The sequence below is a fragment of the Onychomys torridus genome, chromosome 9, assembly GCF_903995425.1.
Source record: "Onychomys torridus chromosome 9, mOncTor1.1, whole genome shotgun sequence".
NCBI classification, from domain to species: Eukaryota; Metazoa; Chordata; class Mammalia; order Rodentia; family Cricetidae; genus Onychomys; species Onychomys torridus.
In genome coordinates this window covers 53,674,824-53,695,030 of record NC_050451.1, presented here as the reverse complement: position 1 = coordinate 53,695,030, position 20,207 = coordinate 53,674,824, and the positions used below count along the sequence as shown (strand labels likewise).

General features: G+C 46.4%; 1 protein-coding gene across 2 annotated transcripts in view; it reads left to right on the top strand.

The window, feature by feature from the left end:
* The window catches only part of Extl3 (exostosin like glycosyltransferase 3), a 92,947-nt gene that overhangs the window by 30,105 nt on the left and 42,635 nt on the right, over positions 1-20,207 (top strand). The window contains exon 1 of one of the 2 annotated variants that reach the window (XM_036199167.1): positions 19,856-20,140. The exons of the other annotated variant lie outside the window; for it this stretch is intronic. The gene's annotated coding sequence lies outside the window, so the exon portion shown is untranslated. Of the gene's footprint in view, positions 1-19,855; positions 20,141-20,207 lie in introns of those variants that run through there. 2 annotated transcript variants of the gene reach the window in all.

The following is a 20,207-nucleotide window of genomic DNA, read 5'->3' as shown; positions in this document are numbered from 1 at the left end:
CATACCTTTGGGATCAGCTCTCCCATACCAACACCTTCAGGGCCAGCTCTACTGTGTTGCCCAAGTGGAGGTGCACCCCAAGTGCTTCAGCTGGTGAGGGCAGGGACAGCTCTCCTGCTCTTATGATCTCAGGGCCAGCTTTTCTACTTGCTACAGGCAGTGAGCAGTAGGGCAGGGGCATCTCTCCCCACCCATACCACCATATGGCAGATGAGGGGCGGGGCCAGATCTCCCATGCTCATGTTCTTGGGGTGATTCACCTGCACCCTGTCAATAGGGTCAGCTCTCCTGTGCTGCCCAGATGAGGTGCAGGGTCCACTTTCCCAAGTGCTGCAGCTGATAAAGGGGAGGATCAGCTCCCTCGCCATCTGGAGGTGGTAGGGGCAAGGGGGGAGGGCATCTTTCCCCCCACCCACACCCCCAATACACCACAGACAAGGGAGGTGGTACCAGCTATGCCCCTCTCACATCCTCAGGGCTGGTTCACCCATGCTCCTGTCTACAGGTCAACTCTACTGTGCTGCCAGGGTGAGGATCAGAGCCTAATCTCCTGAGTGCTGTGGCTGGTGAGGGGTTGGGTCAGGTCCCCCACCTGCTACAGGTGGCAGGGGGCAAGGGGAAGAGGGAATCTTCCCCTCACCCATGCTACTACATGGCAAATGAGGGGGACATAACCTGTTCTTCCATTCTTTTTTTTTTTTTCTTCCATTCTCTTTTTGTTTTTTGTTTTGTTTTGTTTTTGTTTTTTTTGGGGGAGGGGGAGGGTGTTTGGAACTGAGGCTCAAACCCAGGGCCTTGCACTTGTTTTTGGTTTGTTTGTTTGTTTTGTTTTTGTTTTTCCAGACAGGGTTTCTCTGTGTAGCTTTGCACCTTTCCTGGATCTCACTCTATAGACCAGGCTGGCCTCGAACTCACAAAGATCCACCTGCCTCTGCCTCCAGAGTGCTGGGGTTAAAGGTGTGCTCCACCACCGCCTGGCTCTGTTCTTCCATTCTTATACCTTCAGGACCAGCTCACCCATGTCCCTTCGAACAGGGTCAGCTGTATTGTGCTGCCCAGGTGATGTATGAGACACTCTCTCCTGAGAGCTTCAGCTGATGAGGGGCAGGACCAGTTCTCCCTAGGGTTGCAACCAGTGAGGGGCGGGGCCAACTCTGTACAGCCCTACCTTCTTGGCCTTTGGTGCCTTGAACACCAACATAGACCATGGCTACTTTAGGGCCAAGAACATAGACATGGGCCCTGCAACAGCACAGACCCAGACATCACCATGACCGTGGGTGACAATCAAGCCACCCACCTCGGCCGCTCCTCATTGCTTTCACCTCTTCGGATATGCCTCTGTCCACCAGACATGAACTATTCTCTCTGTCTCTGTCTCTCTCCCTCTCTTTCCCCCTCCATAACACACCTGTACATTTGCTCATCACAATAGCGCCCCCCTTGAGGCTACGGGCAGGCCCATGTTTTCTCCTCGAAGCCCAGGGCGGGCCTGTGTGTGGGTCTCTTGGCCCCGCTCGGTCCGTCATGGCCCTGGGCAGGAACATGCCTTCTCCGTGGAGCCCAGGAGACTCTTGTTTGTTTAAGTTTAGTGTGTGTGTGTGTGTGTGTGTGTGTGTGTGTGTGTGTGTGTGTGTCTATTTGAGTGCGCCACATGAGCCCATGGAGGGCGCCAGAAGAGAGCAACAGATCTTTATTTATGGATGGTTGTAAACCATCAAGTGGGTGCTGGGGACCGAGGCTGAGCCCCTGCCTGCTGTGTAGTCCTGGCTGGCCTGGAAATTGCTATGCAAACCTGTCTGGCCTTGAACCTCATAGAGATCCACCTGCTTCTGCCTCCCCAGTGCTAGGATTCAAGGTTTGTGCCACCATGCCTAGCCCACTGGCCCTTTTTAAAAGATGTTTTTTTTTTTTTTTTCATGTCATTAAATTCTTTGTAGAGTTTGGATAATTAACCTGTTCAGATACATGGTTTGCAAACATTTCCTTGTATTCCCCTGGGTGACATCTTCATTTTGTTGGTTATGTCTTCTGCTGTGTGGAAGCCTCTTAAACATAACATAACCTTATTTGTCTACTTGTGTGTATCGCCTTATGCAATTTGGGGCATATCCTAAACTTAAGTTCCCAAGCCAATGTCAAGGAACTTTCACCCTGTATTTTCTTCTACTAGTTTTAAACGTCCAGGTCTTATGTTTAAATCTTACTCTATTAGAATAAGCTTTTGTAGATGGTGTGACATGTGTCCTTCCTTCTCCTGCACATGGATTTCAGTCTGTGCCTCGTGAAGAGACCATCCTTCCCTGCTGCGTGAGCTCATTATTCCAGTTTAGTTGTCTGAAGGTGTATGGATTTCTTCTGCACCCTCTGTTCTGTTCCATTGTTCTTTGTGTTCTTTGTATCTTTATACCAGTGCTGGGCTGTTTGGATTACTATAGATTCATAGTGTATTTTAATATCAGGTAGTGTAATGCCTCCAGCTTTTTATTTTTGCCCTAGATTGTGCTATTTATTTGGAGTCTTGTGGTTCCCTATGAATTTCAGGATTGATTCTTTTTCTATGAAAATTGTCATTTTGGCATTTTAACAACATTCATTATTCCCACCAGCACAGAAAATCTTCCCATTTATTTGTATCATCTTCAGTGTTGGTAATGAACATTTACATTCTTGTCTGTCTCTGTCTCGATGGATAGGGACAGCTTTCAAACTAGACATAGTGCTTTGTTTTTCTTTGTTGATACATACCACATTAGCACGAGCACGTGCACGTATGCACACACACACACACACACACACACACACACACACACACACACACGGCGAGGGTGAAGGGGGAGAAGGGGACTACACTATTAGATATTAAAACATCTGCCCTTATGTATTTTAAATATTTTCCCATGAATTAATTCCTCCCTTCTTCCTGTCCCCTTTCCTCCCTCCATCCCTCCCTTTTTCCTTTCCCTTCTTTTCTCATTTTTGGTGATATGGGGTAGAAATCCAGAACCTCGAACCTCCTAGGCCATTGCTCTGGCACTGAGCCACACCCCAGGCTGTAGCATGCATTTTGTAAACACAATGGCATTCTTGGACCTAACCATAGGAAATCAATACTGCTATAATGCTATTAAATAATGGAGCCCATTTTCAAATGTCAACATTTGTGCCAATCATACCCGTCATAACTTTTCTGTCAGTGTGATCCAGCTCGAGTTTACCCATTGCATTGTTCATTTCGGATTTCACACCCCTGCCCTCCTTCAGTTCTCTCTCCCTCCTCCCTTCCCCCTCTTCCCCTCCCCCTTCCCTCCCCCCCCCTCTTCCCCTCCCCCTTCCCCTCCCTCCCTCTCTTGCTTCCCCCTCCCAGTCCCTCTAATACGTTGACATTCTGAGAATGTAGGTCAGTTTGGTAAAATGTTCAACTTGGGTTAGTTTGTTTCCTTGTGGTTTGCTTGCATAATGCTCTTTATTTTTAAACTTATTTGTCTTGTGAAGTCACTTCAAACTTAACAACAGTTTTCAGGGTTATCTAGCATTTTATTACTTTAAGTTTGCAGTTACTCTTAACCAGATTCACCAGCTTTTGATAACTTTACCTAAATCCACAATTCATTCTCATTTCATATTCTTTCTCTCTCCCCTCACTTTCCCTCTCCCCCTCCTTTCTCTCATCCCCCTCTCTCCCTCATCCCCCTCATTCCCCTCACCCCCCTCTCCCTCATCCCCCTCTCCCCCTCATCCCCCTCTCCCCCTCATCCCCCTCTCCTGCCCCTCATCCCCCTCTCTCCCTCATCCCCCTCATCCCCCTCATTCCCCTCTCTCCCTCATCTCCCCTCTCCCTCATCCCCCTCCTCCCCCCTCATCCCCCTCTCTCCCTCATCCCCCTCTCTCCCTCATCCCCCTCCTCCCTCTATCCCCCCTCCTCTCACCCATCCCCCTCTCTCCCTCATCCCCCATGCTCTCCCCTTCCCCGTGTCCTCCTCTTTGAGCTTTTATGTTTTGAACAGTTGAGAGAATGTGTGTTACCCTTAAGTAACAATTTTGGAACCGATGCTGTGGGCCAGGAAGTGACCACCCGAGGGTCAGCATGTGTAGACAGGAAGCCAGTGTGGACAGGAAGTGGCCTGTGGGGAGCTCACGGTTTGGACCAACTAGACTTAGGAAGAGGGAAGGGCAGTAGCACTCACCGCTTATCATGCTTAAGAACTGGGACTTAATGCCCTGGGCAAAAGTCCAGGCAGGTGTGATGTATGCTGTGACCCCAGCCCTTGGGAGGTGGAGGCGGGAGGATCAGGCTTTGACGGCCATCCTCTGGTGAAGAGTGAGTTTGAGGCCAGTCTGTACTAAGTCAGACTGGGGGTGGGGGGTGGTGTGGAAGAATCAAAACGAAACAAGATGCCAAGAAATCAAAACCAAGGAGAAAACAAAAGGCTTTATGCAAAGGGGATGTCATTACCTCTTATTTTCAAGAAAAATTAACTCTAGGGTGGTTCTGAAGAGGAAGGGTAAGATGAGCCACATACGTAGAAATCTCGGCTTGCCAGCTGGCAGAGACTAGGAAAAGCGAGATCCAGGGGGACATTTTTTATTTCCTACTGTGTGTGACCAGTTTGCATATTTGTTATCACAAAACCCCCCCAAAGCAATACAAGTGGGTTACTTGGCCAGGAACAGTCATAGGAAGTTTATGAAGCCCTTAAGATGCAGACCCACTCTGAAATCCAGTGGGGTTAAGAAGCAGTAGGATTAGATTCTAGAAGCTTCGTTATCAGGCTCCAATTGCCAGTTGGACATGGTGGATGAAGGCTGCAGGAAAGTAATAGCCTATGTTTCCACCTTGGGCTACTGGCTGGGTTGTGACAGTGTTAACCGGGGCTGTGGTACCTAGAGAAGGGAAAAAGACCTGGCCAGGTAGAGAGAAGGATTTTGTTCATGATCTCCACAAAACTTGACTTGAACAACTGGATTTGTGCAAAACAGGACCAGATACTTAGTGGGTAGTGTGGCCCAAGAGCTTGGAGGAAGAGTCCAGAAAAGACATGTTTGACTGCTGACATCATAGTTACGTTTACCCATCCAGGGAAAAATGAGGGGGTGGCTCAAAGGAAGTGGGAGGCTGGGCATGGTGACTCACACCTGTAGCTCCAGCACGTGGGAGGCTGAGGCAGGAGAATGACCCTGAAGACACCCTTGGCTGCAAGGATAGCGAAGCCTTTTCTGGGATTTGCCTTGTAGCACAGGCAGGCCTCAGACTCACAGAGATCCTCCAGCCTCTGTCTTCCAACAGCTAGGGTTATATGCATGTCCCACCATACCCAGCATATGGATGCTTTTATTCCTTGGCTCCACAGTGACCCAGTTTTCAACTCATCTCCCATCCCTTTCTCTTAAATTTTAAAAACTACTGATGTTATGTATGTATGTGTGTGTGGGGTGGGTGGGTGGGTATGGGTGTGTGGGTGTTTTGCTTGCATGCGTATCTGCATACTACACATGTGCCTCGTGCTCACAGAAGCCAGAATAGGACACTGGGTCCCTTGGAGTTACAGATGGTTGCAAGCCACCACGTGGGTGCTGGGAAATCGAACCGGGGCACTCTGCAAGAACAGTCAGTGCTCTAAACTATCTCGCCTCCCATCCCCTTTTCTCTTGATTTTCTCCCCAGTTCCTCACACACACAGCATTTGCACTTGTGACAGATATTAATGAAGGCTTGGGCAATTTTATATCCTTAGCAACATAAATAACTTGAAGTCCAAAAATAGATGTTGCCATTTTAAATAGCCATCCCTGGGGCTCTTTGCCCAAGCCCCAGCCTCTCTGCCAATGTTATGTGAGCCTCATCTCACTTAGCTCCAGAATCCATATTCTCCCCCCGCACCCAAGACAGAGTTTCTCTGTGTAGCTTTAGAGTCTGTCCTGAAACTCACTCTAAGGACCAGACTGTCCTTGAACTCACAGAGATCCTCCTGGCTCTGCCTCCCGAGTGCTGGGATTAAAGGTGCGTACCACCACTGCTGGGCTCAGAATCCATATTCTTGGACCTTTTTGTTTTGTTTTGTTTTGTTTTTGAGACAGGGTTTCTCTGTGTAGCTTTGCGCCTTTCCTGGAACTCACTTGGTAGCCCAGGCTGGCCTTGAACTCACATAGATCCGCCTGGCTCTGCCTCCTGAGTGCTGGGATTAAAGGTGTGCGCCACCATCGCCCAGCATCTTGGACCCTTTCTAGTTCGATCTTTTTAGCCATCTCTGTTTCATGGTTTGTTCTAAGCTATGGTCTCTCCATCCATACTGAATGCCATACTTAGGTAGTTCCCTACACAGACATCTTTGCATCCCTCAGAGGAACCCTGGCGCTGACTGTATATTATTGTTTTTGATTCTAGTACTAATACGTAACTGTAAAGGTGGGAGGGATGGTATTTAAAAGAGATCACATCTGCTGCCTTCTATTTTCCTGGTGAAACATGAGGTTTGTTCCTCTGTGGAGCTGGTCATGGGCAGGTGATGATGTCACAGCTGGGTCAGAGAGCCAGTCAACCGAAATAAACAGGAAGATTTCCAAAACTTCACAAAAATGACATATTTACACAGACCAATTCCTCTCACAAACCCTACAGATTTGTGGAACTGATTTGCTTCTGGAGATGGAGGACTTCATTTACTGAGCACAATGGTCAACAGAAGAAATTGAAGGAGCAACGGATGGCAGAGGAGCTGGATTAGGCAAACTGAAGCCTGGGTAGTGGAAACGAACCCTGTGGATTCCCCCTTCCCCACCACCACAGGCACAGAACATGCTAGAAGCTTCTGACAGTGATGCTGGGGATAAAGGCGTTACATTCATTACCCATTGCCCCCTAACAAATGATCCCAAATGGGGTGGTTTAAAACGCTGTGTTTATTATCTCACAGTTTTGAAAGGTTAGGGATTCAGGAATGGTGTGGTTTGGGTCTCTGGTGAGGCAGCATCTACAGAGGCTGGACTTGTGTTGGTTCCTTTCCACAAGGGTCTCTCCATGGCATGCTTTTGACCTCATGGTAAGGTCTTTTATTAACTTTTTTATTTTAAACATTTTAGATTTTGTATATATGTTGAGTCCATGAACCACTGTGTGTGTGTGTGTGTGTGTGTGTGTGTGTGTGTGTGTGTGTGTGTGTGTAGAGGACAACTTGTAGGAGTTGGCTATCTCCTTCTACTATGTGTGTCCTGGAGATTGAACTCAAGTCATCGGGCTTGGGCAAGATGCCTTTACCTGCTGAGCTATCATGCCAGCCCCTGATGGTGAGTTTTCATGAAACTGGGTGGTACAAGGGAGAACAATCAACCTGAAGTGGTCCCTGAAGGCTAAAAGAAGTCTAGATGGGCAGTGGTGGTGCATTGCCTTTAATCCTACACTCTGGAGGCAGAGGTAGGTGGATCTCTGTGAGTTTGAGGCCAGTCTGGTCTACAGAGCAAGTTCTAGGACAGCCAGCATTGTTACACAGAGAAAGCCTGTCTCAATAAACCAAAAAAGAAAGACAAAACAAAACAAAAAACAAAAACAAAAAACAAAAAAAAAGTCTAGCTAACAAAGTATTATTTTCAGCGATATATGCCATTGCATGCATGCACAGACGCACATGCGTGTGTGTGTGTGTGTGTGTGTGTGTGTGTGTGTGTGTATGTATGTGTGTATATGTGTGTGTGCACATGCTGCTGCATACCTTAAAAGGCCAAGGAGAGAATAATTGAGCAGACTAGTAGTGACCATACACCTAGACTATGGATTAGTATGTTAAAAACTGGGTGGTGAGTACCAAAGTAAGAATGTTGCCATCTACCAGCAATGTCACTTCATAAAAGCACATTTTGACATTAAAATCAAAAGGACACAATCTTGGAAGGAAAGACACCCTCTTAAGGATAATCAGATAGGCTTCGCTTTATTTAAAACCTATTAATAAAGGGACTAAGGCAATGGCTCATTGGTTAGGAGCACTTGCTGCTCTTGCAGAGGACTCAGATTCAGTTCCCAGAATCCACATGGCAGCTCACAACCATCTATCTGTAACTTCAGTTCCAGGGGATCTGGTGCCCTCTTCTGGTCTCCTTCGACACTGCACACATGTGGTACACCACCTAGGTACATGCAGACAAATAATCATACACATAAAATAAAAACTTAAAAGAAAAGCCATACTAACATGCATTCTCATGTATCTGTGAGTGATGAAAACTTCACACACTTGGCGGTGGTGGTGCCCACCTTTAGTCCCAGCACTCAGGAAGCAGAGGTAGGTGGCTCTCTGAGTTTGAGGGCAGCCTGGTCTACAGAGTGAGATCCAGGAGAGCCAGGACTACACAGAGAAACCCTGTCTCAAAAAAAAAAAACAAAATAAAACTAAAAAACAAAAACAACAACAACAAAAACAAAAACAAAATAAAACTAAAAAAAAAAAAAGAAAGAAAAAAAAAAAGAAAGAAGGAAGGAAAGAAAAAGAAAACTGCATCCTATCTTAGACTTCAGCCTGTGCTGGTCCACAAACTGTCATTGGGAACTACTCAGTAGCTTTTGAGATGACTGAGAATCGTAATGTAAGTCAAGAAACAAATAAAGCCTTGAGATGATTGGCACACAGAGATAGCAATAAGCATATGCCCCTGACCTGGATCCACTAACTAAATGTGAAATGCAAATGATACATCACTGTTTCAGCATATTTACCTGTAGTCTTAGTTTCTTTTCTGTTATTGTGAGAAAATTCTGATAAAAGCAACTTCATGGTGAAAGGACTCCTTTCAGCTCACAGTTCAAGGTTCAGTCCATCTTGGCGGAGAGGTCAAGGCTGCAGGAGTGGGAAGCAGCTCGTCACGTTGTAGCCACAGTCAGGAACCGGGAGCAGTGAATGCTTGCACACCTCTGCTCAGCCCTCTCTCTCCACTCACAACAGTCTAGGATCCCCTACTCGAGACATTGTCCTGCTCACCTTAAGATGAGTCTTCCCACAACCACAAACCCAATCAAGATAACCCTCCGCAGGCATGTCCAGGAGCCCATTTTCCAGGTGATTCTGTCAAATTGACAACACGAATCATCATCATAATCATCATCCATATATAATATATAGGAACAACACACATGCATAATGGCTTTTCACAGAATTTCCATATGTACTTTATATGTCACGTGAAGTTGATGTATTTCTGATGTATTTTTTGGTGTGTCATTTCTGTCAAGTGTTCTGTTTATGAGTGGTCACCTCATCACCTTAGGGATAAACGTCTCTTAATATGATGTAATCATGCATAGACATGATGTAATTACGCATGTCTATGAGTGAACATTCTCCATAAGAGATGAACTTCGGATAGTTGTATTTTTGTTCCTCAAAGTGGTGAATTTGTAGAAATACGGTCACATATGGTTCAGATGTACCATGAAACTGTGACCATATTTCTGGCTGGTGCCTTGGGTTGGGGGAGGGATGGGGATTATTTTGTTCTGAGAGTAGTTACTTGGCTTCTACATAGTCATGTTCCCACTACTGAGATTGAGAATTAATGTTAGTGATATTAATGAAAATGGAAACTTTCTCCAAAAGAATCTTGCTGCAAGCCTTTATGAACTAGTTTAATACCTACACATTGGTTTTTTTTCTTTTTGGAATTCTGGTTGGTAGAAACGATTGGTTTTTTTACCCCATATAGAAGCTCCAGATGTTAACAAACAACTCATCTTTTGATAGTGTGCAGTGTGAGTACTTTTGGAAGTTGTGCATTGAACTTTGATTTTCTAGCCACATTGGTTAAGAAAAACATTGATGTGGCTGGAGAGATGCTCAGTGGTTATGAGTACTTTATGCTCTTGCAGAGGACTTGAGTTCAATTTCCAGTACCCATATCAGGTGGCTCACAACCACCTATGGCTCCAACTCCAGGGATCCCATGCCCTCTTCTTCTGGCCTCAATGGCCATCTTCACACATGAGGCATATGCTCACACAGACACACACACAAATATACCCATAAATAATAACACTCTCTCTCTCTCTCTCTCTCTCTATATATATATATATATATATACATACATATATGTGTATGTATGTATGTATGTATGTGTTTGTTAAAAACAAGGTGTTTTGTGTTCTAGACTGGCCTCAAACTTGCTAGGTAGCTGGGGCTAGCTTTGACTTTCTGATCCTCTTTCCTTTTATTCCCAAGTGCTGGGAATATAGGCAAGAATCTCCAGGTCCAGCTTCATCGATGTTCCTTAAGAACCTCCGTGTTGGAGCACTCAGTCCTAAATGGGATATCTTCACTAACCCTTCCCCTCAGGGCTCAGGGAGCTATTTAGAAGAGGGGGGAGAAAAATTGTAAGAGCCAGAGCGGATGGAGGACTCCCAGGAACTGGTACCCTCCAAACACAGCAGGACTCATGCAAATATGAATTCACAGGGACTGTATAGTAGCATGCATAGGACCCTCAGAGGTTCAAGCCAGGTGGGGTTCCATCTCAAGAACCTATGTGCAAATGATACTCGCTTGCAAAGGAAAAATTAATTTTCTTCAATGGAGTCTCACGGGGTATATTAACCTCTCTTCAGGGCAGACCCCATGCCTGGCAATAGATAGCCAACACAAAATGAACCCAAGGGTGTCTTTGTAGACTTGGTCTCAAATTGCTTTCTTTGGGCATGTTTTGTCTTATTGGTCTTGCCTGCCTGTATATTTTGTTTTCTCTCTGTGTGTGCTCACGCTCACATTGTGTGCATTTTTGCTTTGTTTTTGTCATTTGCTTGTGTTTTAAAGAGAGAGAAAGGATGTGCAGTTGGGTGGGTGGGTAGGATCTGGGAAGAGTTGGGGCAGGGAAAAAGTGTGATCAGAATATATGTTATGAAAAAAATTTTTTTTTCAATTAAAAACAAAACCTCTGTGACATTTTGCCAACTGGAAGGCCTTTTCCACAGATGTTTGTAGGTGAAAGGTATCAGCAGTTGACTTTTTCAATCTGTGGGTGACTTCCTGGTGTAAGCACAGGCTTAGAACTGCATACAAATGTGACTCTGGAACGCAGCCACCACCCTGCCTAATTTTACTGCTTTTCTCTGGTTATGGCTATCATTACATTAAGTCCCTCAAACGGAGGGTGTTGTGGTGTGTTTTGTCTGACCATCTTTGCTATTCAATGATGTAATTTAGGATGAGTTTTTAGTGTCTTCATGTTTGCTGTGGGGGTGGGGTGGGGAGCTTTGTATCATCAGACAGAATTCCTGTCAGTGGCACACGCCTTTAATCCCAGCACTTGGGAGGCAGAGGCAGGCGGATCTCTGTGAGTTCGAGGCCAGCCTGGTCTATGGAGCGAGATCCAGGAAAGGCACAAAGCTACGCAGAGAAATCCTGTCTCGAAAAACCAAAAAATTAAAAAAAAAAAAAATATATATATATACTATTGACCCTTGCTAATGGGAATTTTTTACTTTTTTGAGGTGCTGAGAATGAAACTTAGGATCTTGCCCATGTTAGGCAAGCCCTCTACCACTGAGCTACATGTTGAGCTCCAGTATTAGGACTATTTGTCCAGCTCAGGTTAGCTGTCTTAATGCAGATAAGGATTGAATTAGGCTAAGGTTCCTGGAAGGAACCTAGAACAGCTATTTATGTTTTCACAGCCATAAGGCAATGCTATGACATGGTGACATGGTGTTAACAACTTAACAAAATAGCATTTTTTAGTGTGTGTGTGTGTGTGTGTGTGTGTGTGTGTGTGTGTGTGTGTGTGTTTTGCAGTGTTGAGGACCAAACCCAGGGCCTCCTACTTCCCTTGGCAAAGTGTTTTACTAGCCGCGCCCCACCCCAATCTACAAATGGGTTTGTTTTTTTCTTTAAACAATGAAATGTGCTTTGGCTTGAAGCTGATGTTAACTTGGTGTTCTTGCCATAAATTATCTGTTCACCACCCCAAATGCTCCGCCAATTTTGGCAGACAAAAGCCAGCCACTCTTAAAAGGTAACATCAAAGCCAGGACTTTGAAAATGAGCCATTTAGCTGTGGACTGAGCGCTGCCCATAGAGCCTGGGGACCAACCTTTCTCTCTTTTGGCTCTGACAGTCGGGGAATGGGAAGAGTGACCTTGAGCCATAATCTAGAAATTGTCATGCATTGTTCTAATTATAAGCCACAACATTGCCCAGTCACTTATATATAGAAAAGATCTTCAACGGCGGTTTTCAGCATTTTTTTTAAATCTGAATATTACAGATAGAACAAGAGCTTGTCTCACTAAAACTCACCGACAGCTCCTGAATCTCCCTTTTAGAAGGTTGGTGAGGTCACCAATGGCATCTTTGCTGAGTGGCTTGTGGGTCTGGCAGCTGTCCTTGTGGGAAGTGACTATGGGTGCCTCCTTCCCTAAAACTTGAGGCATTCTGATATTAATTTCTCATCCATTGGACTGACATCCAGGTTTCCCTTGGGTAGTCACCAGTTGGGAAGAATAAGTCACCAGCAGGGACTTCCTCCCTGAGGGAACATGTTTGATGAAACCTATAAATACTTTTCTTGGTGAAAGAACACAGTTGTTGTTGTTGTTGTTTGTGTGTGTGTGTGTGTGTGTGTGTGTGTGGCTTAAAAATAATGTTTTAGGTTTTATTATGTGTATGAGTGTTTTGTCTGCATGTGTGGATATGCATCATGTGCCTGCTCCCAGGGAGGTCAGAAGAGGCATTGGATCTCTTATAACTGGAAGTACGGATGGATGGCTGTGAGCTGACATGTGGGTGCTGGGAAGTGAACCTAGGTCCTTTGTGAGATGCATCCCTCCGGCATCCAGTTTTGTTTCATATAGTTGTGCCGTATAGCTTTTCCTGTTTCTCTAACTCCAACTGTCAACCCCTGTGAAGGAAAGAGATGCTTACCGACTTCGCCAGCCAGCCAGCCTTTCTTAAAGTTTCTGCACTTGAACTCACTTAATAAGCCAGAGGACTTAGTCCAATCCACAGATGCAGGCCACAGCTTGCCTTGCTGTCCTTAGTGTTCTTCTTCATGCTAAGATGTCAGGCTTTGGGTCGGGCTGCCTGAGTCTCACACCTGGCGCTACCACTTCCCAGGTTATAAGGTTTGAACAAGTAAGTTAACCCCTCTGGGCCTCCGTTTCCTCATCTGGGAGGTAGGAATAATCACGATGCTGACTGTGCTGTGTTGCTCAAGTATTAAATGAGATGATTCCTGACAAGCGCTCAGAGACGTGTCAGCATGTAACCACCACTCAGTTATTTCAGAGTATTAATGATGTCAGGTGAGGTGTGCTTGGTTGCCAGGAACAGAAGGCTCTTCGTGTTAATGCAGATGACTTGAAGGTTTTCTTGGTAATAACTCAAGCAATTGCATCCAGCCCCCAGGCCAGCTGGGGCAGGTGGAAAATCTCAGAACTCAGTGCTGGCCTCGCAGGCTGTTTCCTCCATCTCTCCTGGTGGTGTCTACTTCCTTCCAGTGTTGGCTCTATTTTGCTTTCTGTGGAGCAGATTTTTTGGTGTACCACCCTGTATGTGTCTAGAAACACCCCCAAGTCTATGTAAAACATTAGTTGAGCGGGCCTTGTCATGTGACTGCCTCCCAGCATGCTGCTGCCACCTTTGCAAGCCAGATGGGATAAGGTTGTGCGGTATGTCGGCCTTCTCTCAGGACTTCTGAAACAGGCTGGCAATTGGCAGCTCTGGAGTAACCACATGGCAGTACCCCAATTATATATTAAAAGGATGATATATGTTAATAAAAGGGCACCTGGATGCCGGGCGGTGGTGGCGCATGCCTTTAATCCCAGCACTCGGGAGGCAGAGGCAGGCAGATCTCTGTGAGTTCAAGGCCAGCCTGGGCTACCAAGTGAGTTCCAGGAAAGGCACAAAGCTACACAGAGAAACCCTGTCTCGAAAAACCAAAAAAAAAAAAGGCATCTGGATGAATTTTGACAAATTGAACAACACATCTATGTTCAGAGGGTAACCTAAAAACATAAACCTGTAGCTGCATGCCTACACCCCTCTCCACTCGGAACTATCGGATTAGCTTTTGTATGTTCTTATACTTCAAATTTGGGAATTATGGACTATATCCTTATTTTGTGTCTGGATTTTTTTTTTTTTTTTTTTTTTTTGGTTTCTCGAGACAGGGTTTCTTTGCGTAGCTTTGTGCCTTTCCTGGATCTCGCTCTGTAGACCAGGCTGGCCTCGAACTCACAGAGATCTGCCTGACTCTGCCTTGAAAAGTAGATTTTTATTGTATGCATTTGAATGCTTGACCTGCAGATGTGTTTGTGTGCTGTGTGCTTGCCTGTACCTGTGGAGGTTGGGAGAGTGTGGGGGGGGGGTTCCTCTGGAACTGGAGTTACATAGGGATGGTTGTGACTCGCCATGTGGGTACCAGGAGCTGAACCCAGGTCCTCTTCAAGAGCAGCCAGTGCTTGTACCGCTGAGCCACCTCTCCAGCCCCAGTTCCTTTTCCTGAGCATTATGTGAAGCACAGAATTCACAGCGGTGTCTGATGCAGAGCTGCACAGCCTTACTCATATTCTGTGCGACTACGCCATGCTTTTAGCTGGTCCTCTGCTGCCGGTCATTTGTGTAAGTTTTCTATTTTGTTAAATCTTTTTTTTTTTTTTTTAAACAAGGAATCATATATCCCAGGTTATAGCCGAGAAAGCCCTTTAACTGTAGATCCTCCTGCCTCCACCTCTCCATTTTGAGATTACAGTCCTGCATCACCACATGCTCTATATGTGCTAGCCAAGCGCTCTATCCACTGAGCTGCCTCCCCAGCCCTGTAAGCCCTTTTGTCTATTCTTTTTTTTTGCCAAGACAGGTTTTTTTTTTTTTTTTTTTTCTGTGTAGCCCTGGCTGTCCTGGAACTCACTCTGTAGACCAGGCTGACCTTGAACTCAGAGATCTGCCTGCCTCTGCCTCCCGAGTGCTGGGATTAAAAATATATGCCATTCTTTTATAGTGACACTGTGAACTTCTGTTGAACTTGTACTTGTTAATGTTGACTGTTTCCCACCAGGAGCTTACGGATTATGTGTTGAATTCTCTTCATCACGTGTAGTTGAACTGATACTCCTCCTATGAGAACACTGTTTGACTTTCTCTGGGCCTCTTCTCTTCTTCAGGTGACTGTCGTGGTGTGAGGGCACAGCCGTGTTGTCAACACTAGGTAACTCTGATAGGTGCTCACCTATTCAACTTGTCTCTGTCCTTTGAACATAAGTTCTATTTATAGGTCAGTCTGCGGTGGTCTGTTGTGTAGGCTAAGTTGAGTTGGTCTAGGGGTGGACATATGATCCAAATGGAAGCAATCACATTAGTCTTCTGGATCACTGTTGGGGACCAGAGGCATAATGGATCAATCCTCTTTTCCCTGACTCCTAATTTCCTATCCTAATCCCTTAGGACAGACAGGGATCTCTTTACGTGGTTGTTAAATCACAGTGTAAACCTATTTCTGAATAAGTTCCATAATGTAAAGTAGAGACAATATGTGTTGTAACAGCTCCGTCCATGGTGAGGCCAATGAAGGGTAGCTTTGTTGTGTGCATTGTAACTTCAGCTCCTTTCTAGAAGAAAGACTACACTGTGATTATGATAAAGTTTTTTGAGCCAGAAATTTTGGTAATGAGGAATAAAGGGGACTTAATCCAGGAAAGGTATTAGGATTTCAAAAGATGGTGGTGGTCTTGGTTAGGGTCTATCGCTGTGAAGAGACACCATGAACATGGCAACTCTTATAAGGAAAACATTTAATTGGGGTGGTTTGTGTATAGTTTCAGAGGTTTTAGTCCATTATCATTATGGTGGGGAGCATGGCAGCATGCAGACAGACATGGGGCCGGAAGAGTAGCTGAGAGTCCTATATCTTGAAGGCTACAGGAAGTTGACTGAGGCACTGGTTAGTATATTGAGCATAGGAAACCTCAAAGCCCGCCCCCACAGTGACACACTTCCTCCAGTAAGGCCATACCCACCCCAACAAAGCCACACCCCCTAATAGTGCCTCTCCCTAAGAGATTGTGGGGGCCGATTACATTCAAATGACCACACAAGGCTTTAGGTCTTAGAGATTGACTGAATGTAGGTATAAAGAGATGTTGAAGATTATGTCTGTTTTGTGGTTTCTATCTTAGGAAAGATGGAGGTAAAGTCTCTATAAACTAGGACATTCTGGGAGAGCAAGGAGGAAGGGATAGAGATAAATTCACGGTGGGAAATGGTAAATTTAATATCGTGGTGACATAAACTAGATTGTTCTGGTCAAGAAAGTGGGGTTCAGAGTTAGGACAGCTTGGAGTCTGGGCTGTGCCCTGTACTCTATGGCCCCAAGCACCTGCTTCCTGGAACTTCCTGAAGTTTCACTTCCTCTCCATAGAGTGGTATCTCCTAGCCAGACTTAAAAAAAGAGAGAGAGAGAGAGAGTCAGCAGGCATGGAAAGGGTGTAACCCACTGCCTGGCAATTAAGTATTCATAAAATATGCATTCACGGGATGTTGTGGCTGTGGAGGAATCTAGGGCACCACCGCCAAACAAGGAGCGGAGTCCTGCAGCGAGGAAACTGTTGCCGGTGCCACTGATATTCAAGCAACCACTTAAAGCGGCAAGAAAAGAGGTGTTAGGAAAAGCCAGAGTCACATGGCTGGTATGGCACACCTTTCAGAAGGAGCAGGAGCTGGGGCAGGAGACTGATGGGTTGTTGGAGAGGAGGGAAGAGGAGGAGGAGCAGAAGAGCGGGCTTACTGACTCTTGAGGATGAGAGGTGCTGGGAGCAGCCGCCAAGCCTCATGTCCAATAAGTTTCAGGTGAATCTTTTTTTTTTTCTCCCTAAAGCTTAGGTACAGTTACAATCAAGGAAGTCAAAGTGAGAAACAGCGATGTGTTATGTATTCAAATCCACAGGATGACTAAGTCCTCCAGGCAGCTGGTATCTGCAAGTTGGCTCTTGCCAATATGGAGATGAACCAACCCCTGGAAATTCTGACCTTGTCTCCTATCCTGTCCCATGGCACACTGGGCTCTTCCTGCCTGCTGCCGATACAGATCTCTGGAAGGAAGCCACGTAGATGAACTGTTAAAGGAACTTCCAAGTGGACAAAGCTTTCCCCATTTTCAGTTCTTCCCTTTATAAAATTTGCTCCTGCTTCCCCGATTTTCCTCAACAAATGGGAAGAAGTTATATTTTGATACGTCATTTCAGCAGTGGTCGTGAGGCTTTTGGATGTGTATGTTTGTTTCTAGGAAAAGGAAGAGGCTGGTGTCAGTGACAAAGAAAACAGTGATACAGGAATATCTTGGCCATCTTTGATGGCAGTGGAGCCTTTCTTAGCTCTGTTGTGCTTAGCTTAAGAGGTTAGGGTCCTGAAAGCCCAGTGGCCATTAGAAGTCACCTTCAGCCCAGGGTGGTGGTGGCACACACCTTTAATCCCAGCACTTGGGAGGCAGAGCCAGGCAGATCTCTGTGAGTTCCAGCCTACAAGAGCGAGATCCAAGGCAGGCACCAAAGCTACACAGAGAAACCCTGTCTCAAAAAAACAAAAAAAAACCAAAAGTTACCTGCAAGCCAGAGACATTCCAATTCTTGTCTCTCAAATTCAAAGAATAAAAATCATGGACCACAGAGGGTTAGTTTTTTGGGGGGGGGTGGAGTGGGGTGGGTGGGTGGGAGTAATTATAGGTGGCTGAAGGGAGCAAAAGAAGGCTGAGTTCCAGGGCAGTGGGAGGGGTCCTGAAGATGGAGTGGGGTTCCAACGAGCTTCCCTGGGACTTAATGGGGCTTTGGTGGATGGAGGAAGAGCTGGTCAGTCCAGTTTTCATTACAAGTGTCAAGATCCTTACGGTTTGGGTCACAGCCTCAATATGGTTTCCAGGAAAGGGTACTCTTTTGGTGGGGAGAGAAACAGAGACCCCCTTCCTGGCATCTTCAGCTTCAGGCCATGGTAAAACCAGAGACACTAGGCTTAGGCACTTGTGGCATCTTTGGCCCCTGGCAAGGACAAAGTTAAGGACATTGCCAAGGGCATTTCCAGCCTTAGCCAAGAAAGGAGCTGGTCACCACTCCCCTCCCCCCACAACTGCCTAGGCAGTTTCTGCCTCCTGTTCTCAACCATAAGAGAGAAGAGAGAAACATATCCTCAGCAAGGAAAGGAAGAAGGTTGGTGCATTTGCTAGTGGGTTTTTTTTGTTGTTGTTGTTTGTTTGTTTTTTAACGAAGTAAGCTAGAGTCCTCTGAGAAGAGGGAACCTCAGGTGTGGGTGTGGTGACCCACGCCTTTAATCTCAGCAGAAGCAGGCAGATCTCTGAATTTCAGGTCAGTGACTTCTAGAACAGTCATGGCTATGTAGAGAGAGAGCCTTTCTCAAAATGCTCTCCCCCGAGTGGAGAGAGAGGGACAGGGGGAAGGAGGGGAGGAGAAGAGAGGTGGAAAGGGGGAGAAAGGGAAGGGGGGGGGAGAAACTCCTGTCTTACTGGCCAGTGGGGGGGGGGGTTTCTTGATTAATGATTGATGTTAGAGGGCCCAGCCCATTGTGGGCGGTGCCACCCTTGGGCAGGTGGTCTGTAATTGTATAAAAAAAAAGCACACTGAGCCAGCCATGGGGGGCAAGCCAGTAAAGAGCAATCCTCCATGGCCTCTGCTTCAGTTTCTACCTCGCAGGGTCCTGCCCTGCTTCTACGTTTCTGCTTTAGTTCCTCTCAGTGACAGGAAGGAAAAGATGATTGGGATGTATAAGCTCATAAACCCTCTCCTCCCTGAGTTGCTTTTGGTGGTGGTGTTTTATCACCGTGACAGAAAAGTAAAATAGGGCACACGGGAAAGAGCCGAACCTGACTTGGAGACGCATGGAGAGACCAGGAGGATGAGGAAAGGATTCCAGAAAATAAAGTTGCTGGAGTTTTTAAAAGTTGTTTTGGAAAAAGAATGGTTAACTCAAACCTTCCAGCGTGGGAGTGGAATCCTGTTTTCTCTTCCCTGCTCTGAGCAGTGGGCACTGCTCTCCCAAGAGGGCCAGGTGGAAGGGTCAGCAGCTGTGAAACTATCTCCGGGGTGCAGTTCTCCTTAAAGGAACAGACCACCCAAGCACAGGGATGGCTGTGAGCCAACCTGGCTGGGTGTGTCTGGGCTCCACTGAGGAAGGCCTGGGGTAATAATAGCTTTGTTTCGGAGGATTAAAATAAGTATGTTGAAGAAGTCTGATTTTAGATTATATTGCAACTGTGAATTTTAAAAGACAATTTTAAACCGGGCAGTGGTGGTACATGCCCTTAATCCGAGCACTTGGGAGGCAGAGGCAGGTGGATCTCTGTGAGTTCGAGGCCAGCCTGGTCTACAGAGTGAGTTCCAAGACAGACAGGGGTACCCAGAGGAACCCTGTCTCAACACCCACCCCCACCACCAAAAAAAAAAAAAAAAAGTAAAAATATTTAAAACTATTTTCTAAATTAGTTCTGGTGACCCCGAGCTGCTTTTAGGATTGCTATCCTCATCCTCCATCTCTTTTGGGTCTGTGAGGGGGTCTTGCCAATTCCCAAATTACAGGGACTGGCTTTAAAGTATTTAAAAGACATTCTTTTTAGTCTTCAGTTCTCAATAGATCAACCTGTTGTTTTTGCAAAGCCCGGGTTTTTGTTTATTTTTGTTTCCTAAGCATCAGCCCTGCCCTTTATTTGCAGCTAAATATTTAAAAGTGTTTCAGAACTGTGGGTCATAGCTAGCGCGGGCATGGGTTTATTTTTGGGCTGAGGAGTTACCCGGATTAGTGGGGCCGCTCCTCAAGCCCACATGCTTGGCCCTTCAAACAGTCACCCGCACTCAACTCAGCCTGCGCCTAGGACCCGGGAGGGCAGAGCCCATCACCTCCTCCGTCTCCACCTCCGGGTGCCTCCGGAAAGTCACGAACACCTCTGCATTCTTTTCTCCTCGGCAAACGCAGGTTCGGCCATTTCCGTCCCTGGTCTTCGGCAAGTTCCGCCGCTGCCGGTCGGAAATGGCCGCCGGCCGGCAGGGGGAGCGGAGGATCCGGCGCGGCCTGGGAGGCGCGCAGCGCGCAGCCCGCAGCCGGAGCGGCTTGTGGGAAGCGGAGTTTTGTGCAGGGGACGGCGGTGGCTCGTCCCTAACTGGAAGCTGGTAAGAGTCTGGGTGGCGTGGGAGCCTGAGGCCCCGGGCAGGGCAGGAAGGGCCGGCGGGAAGGACC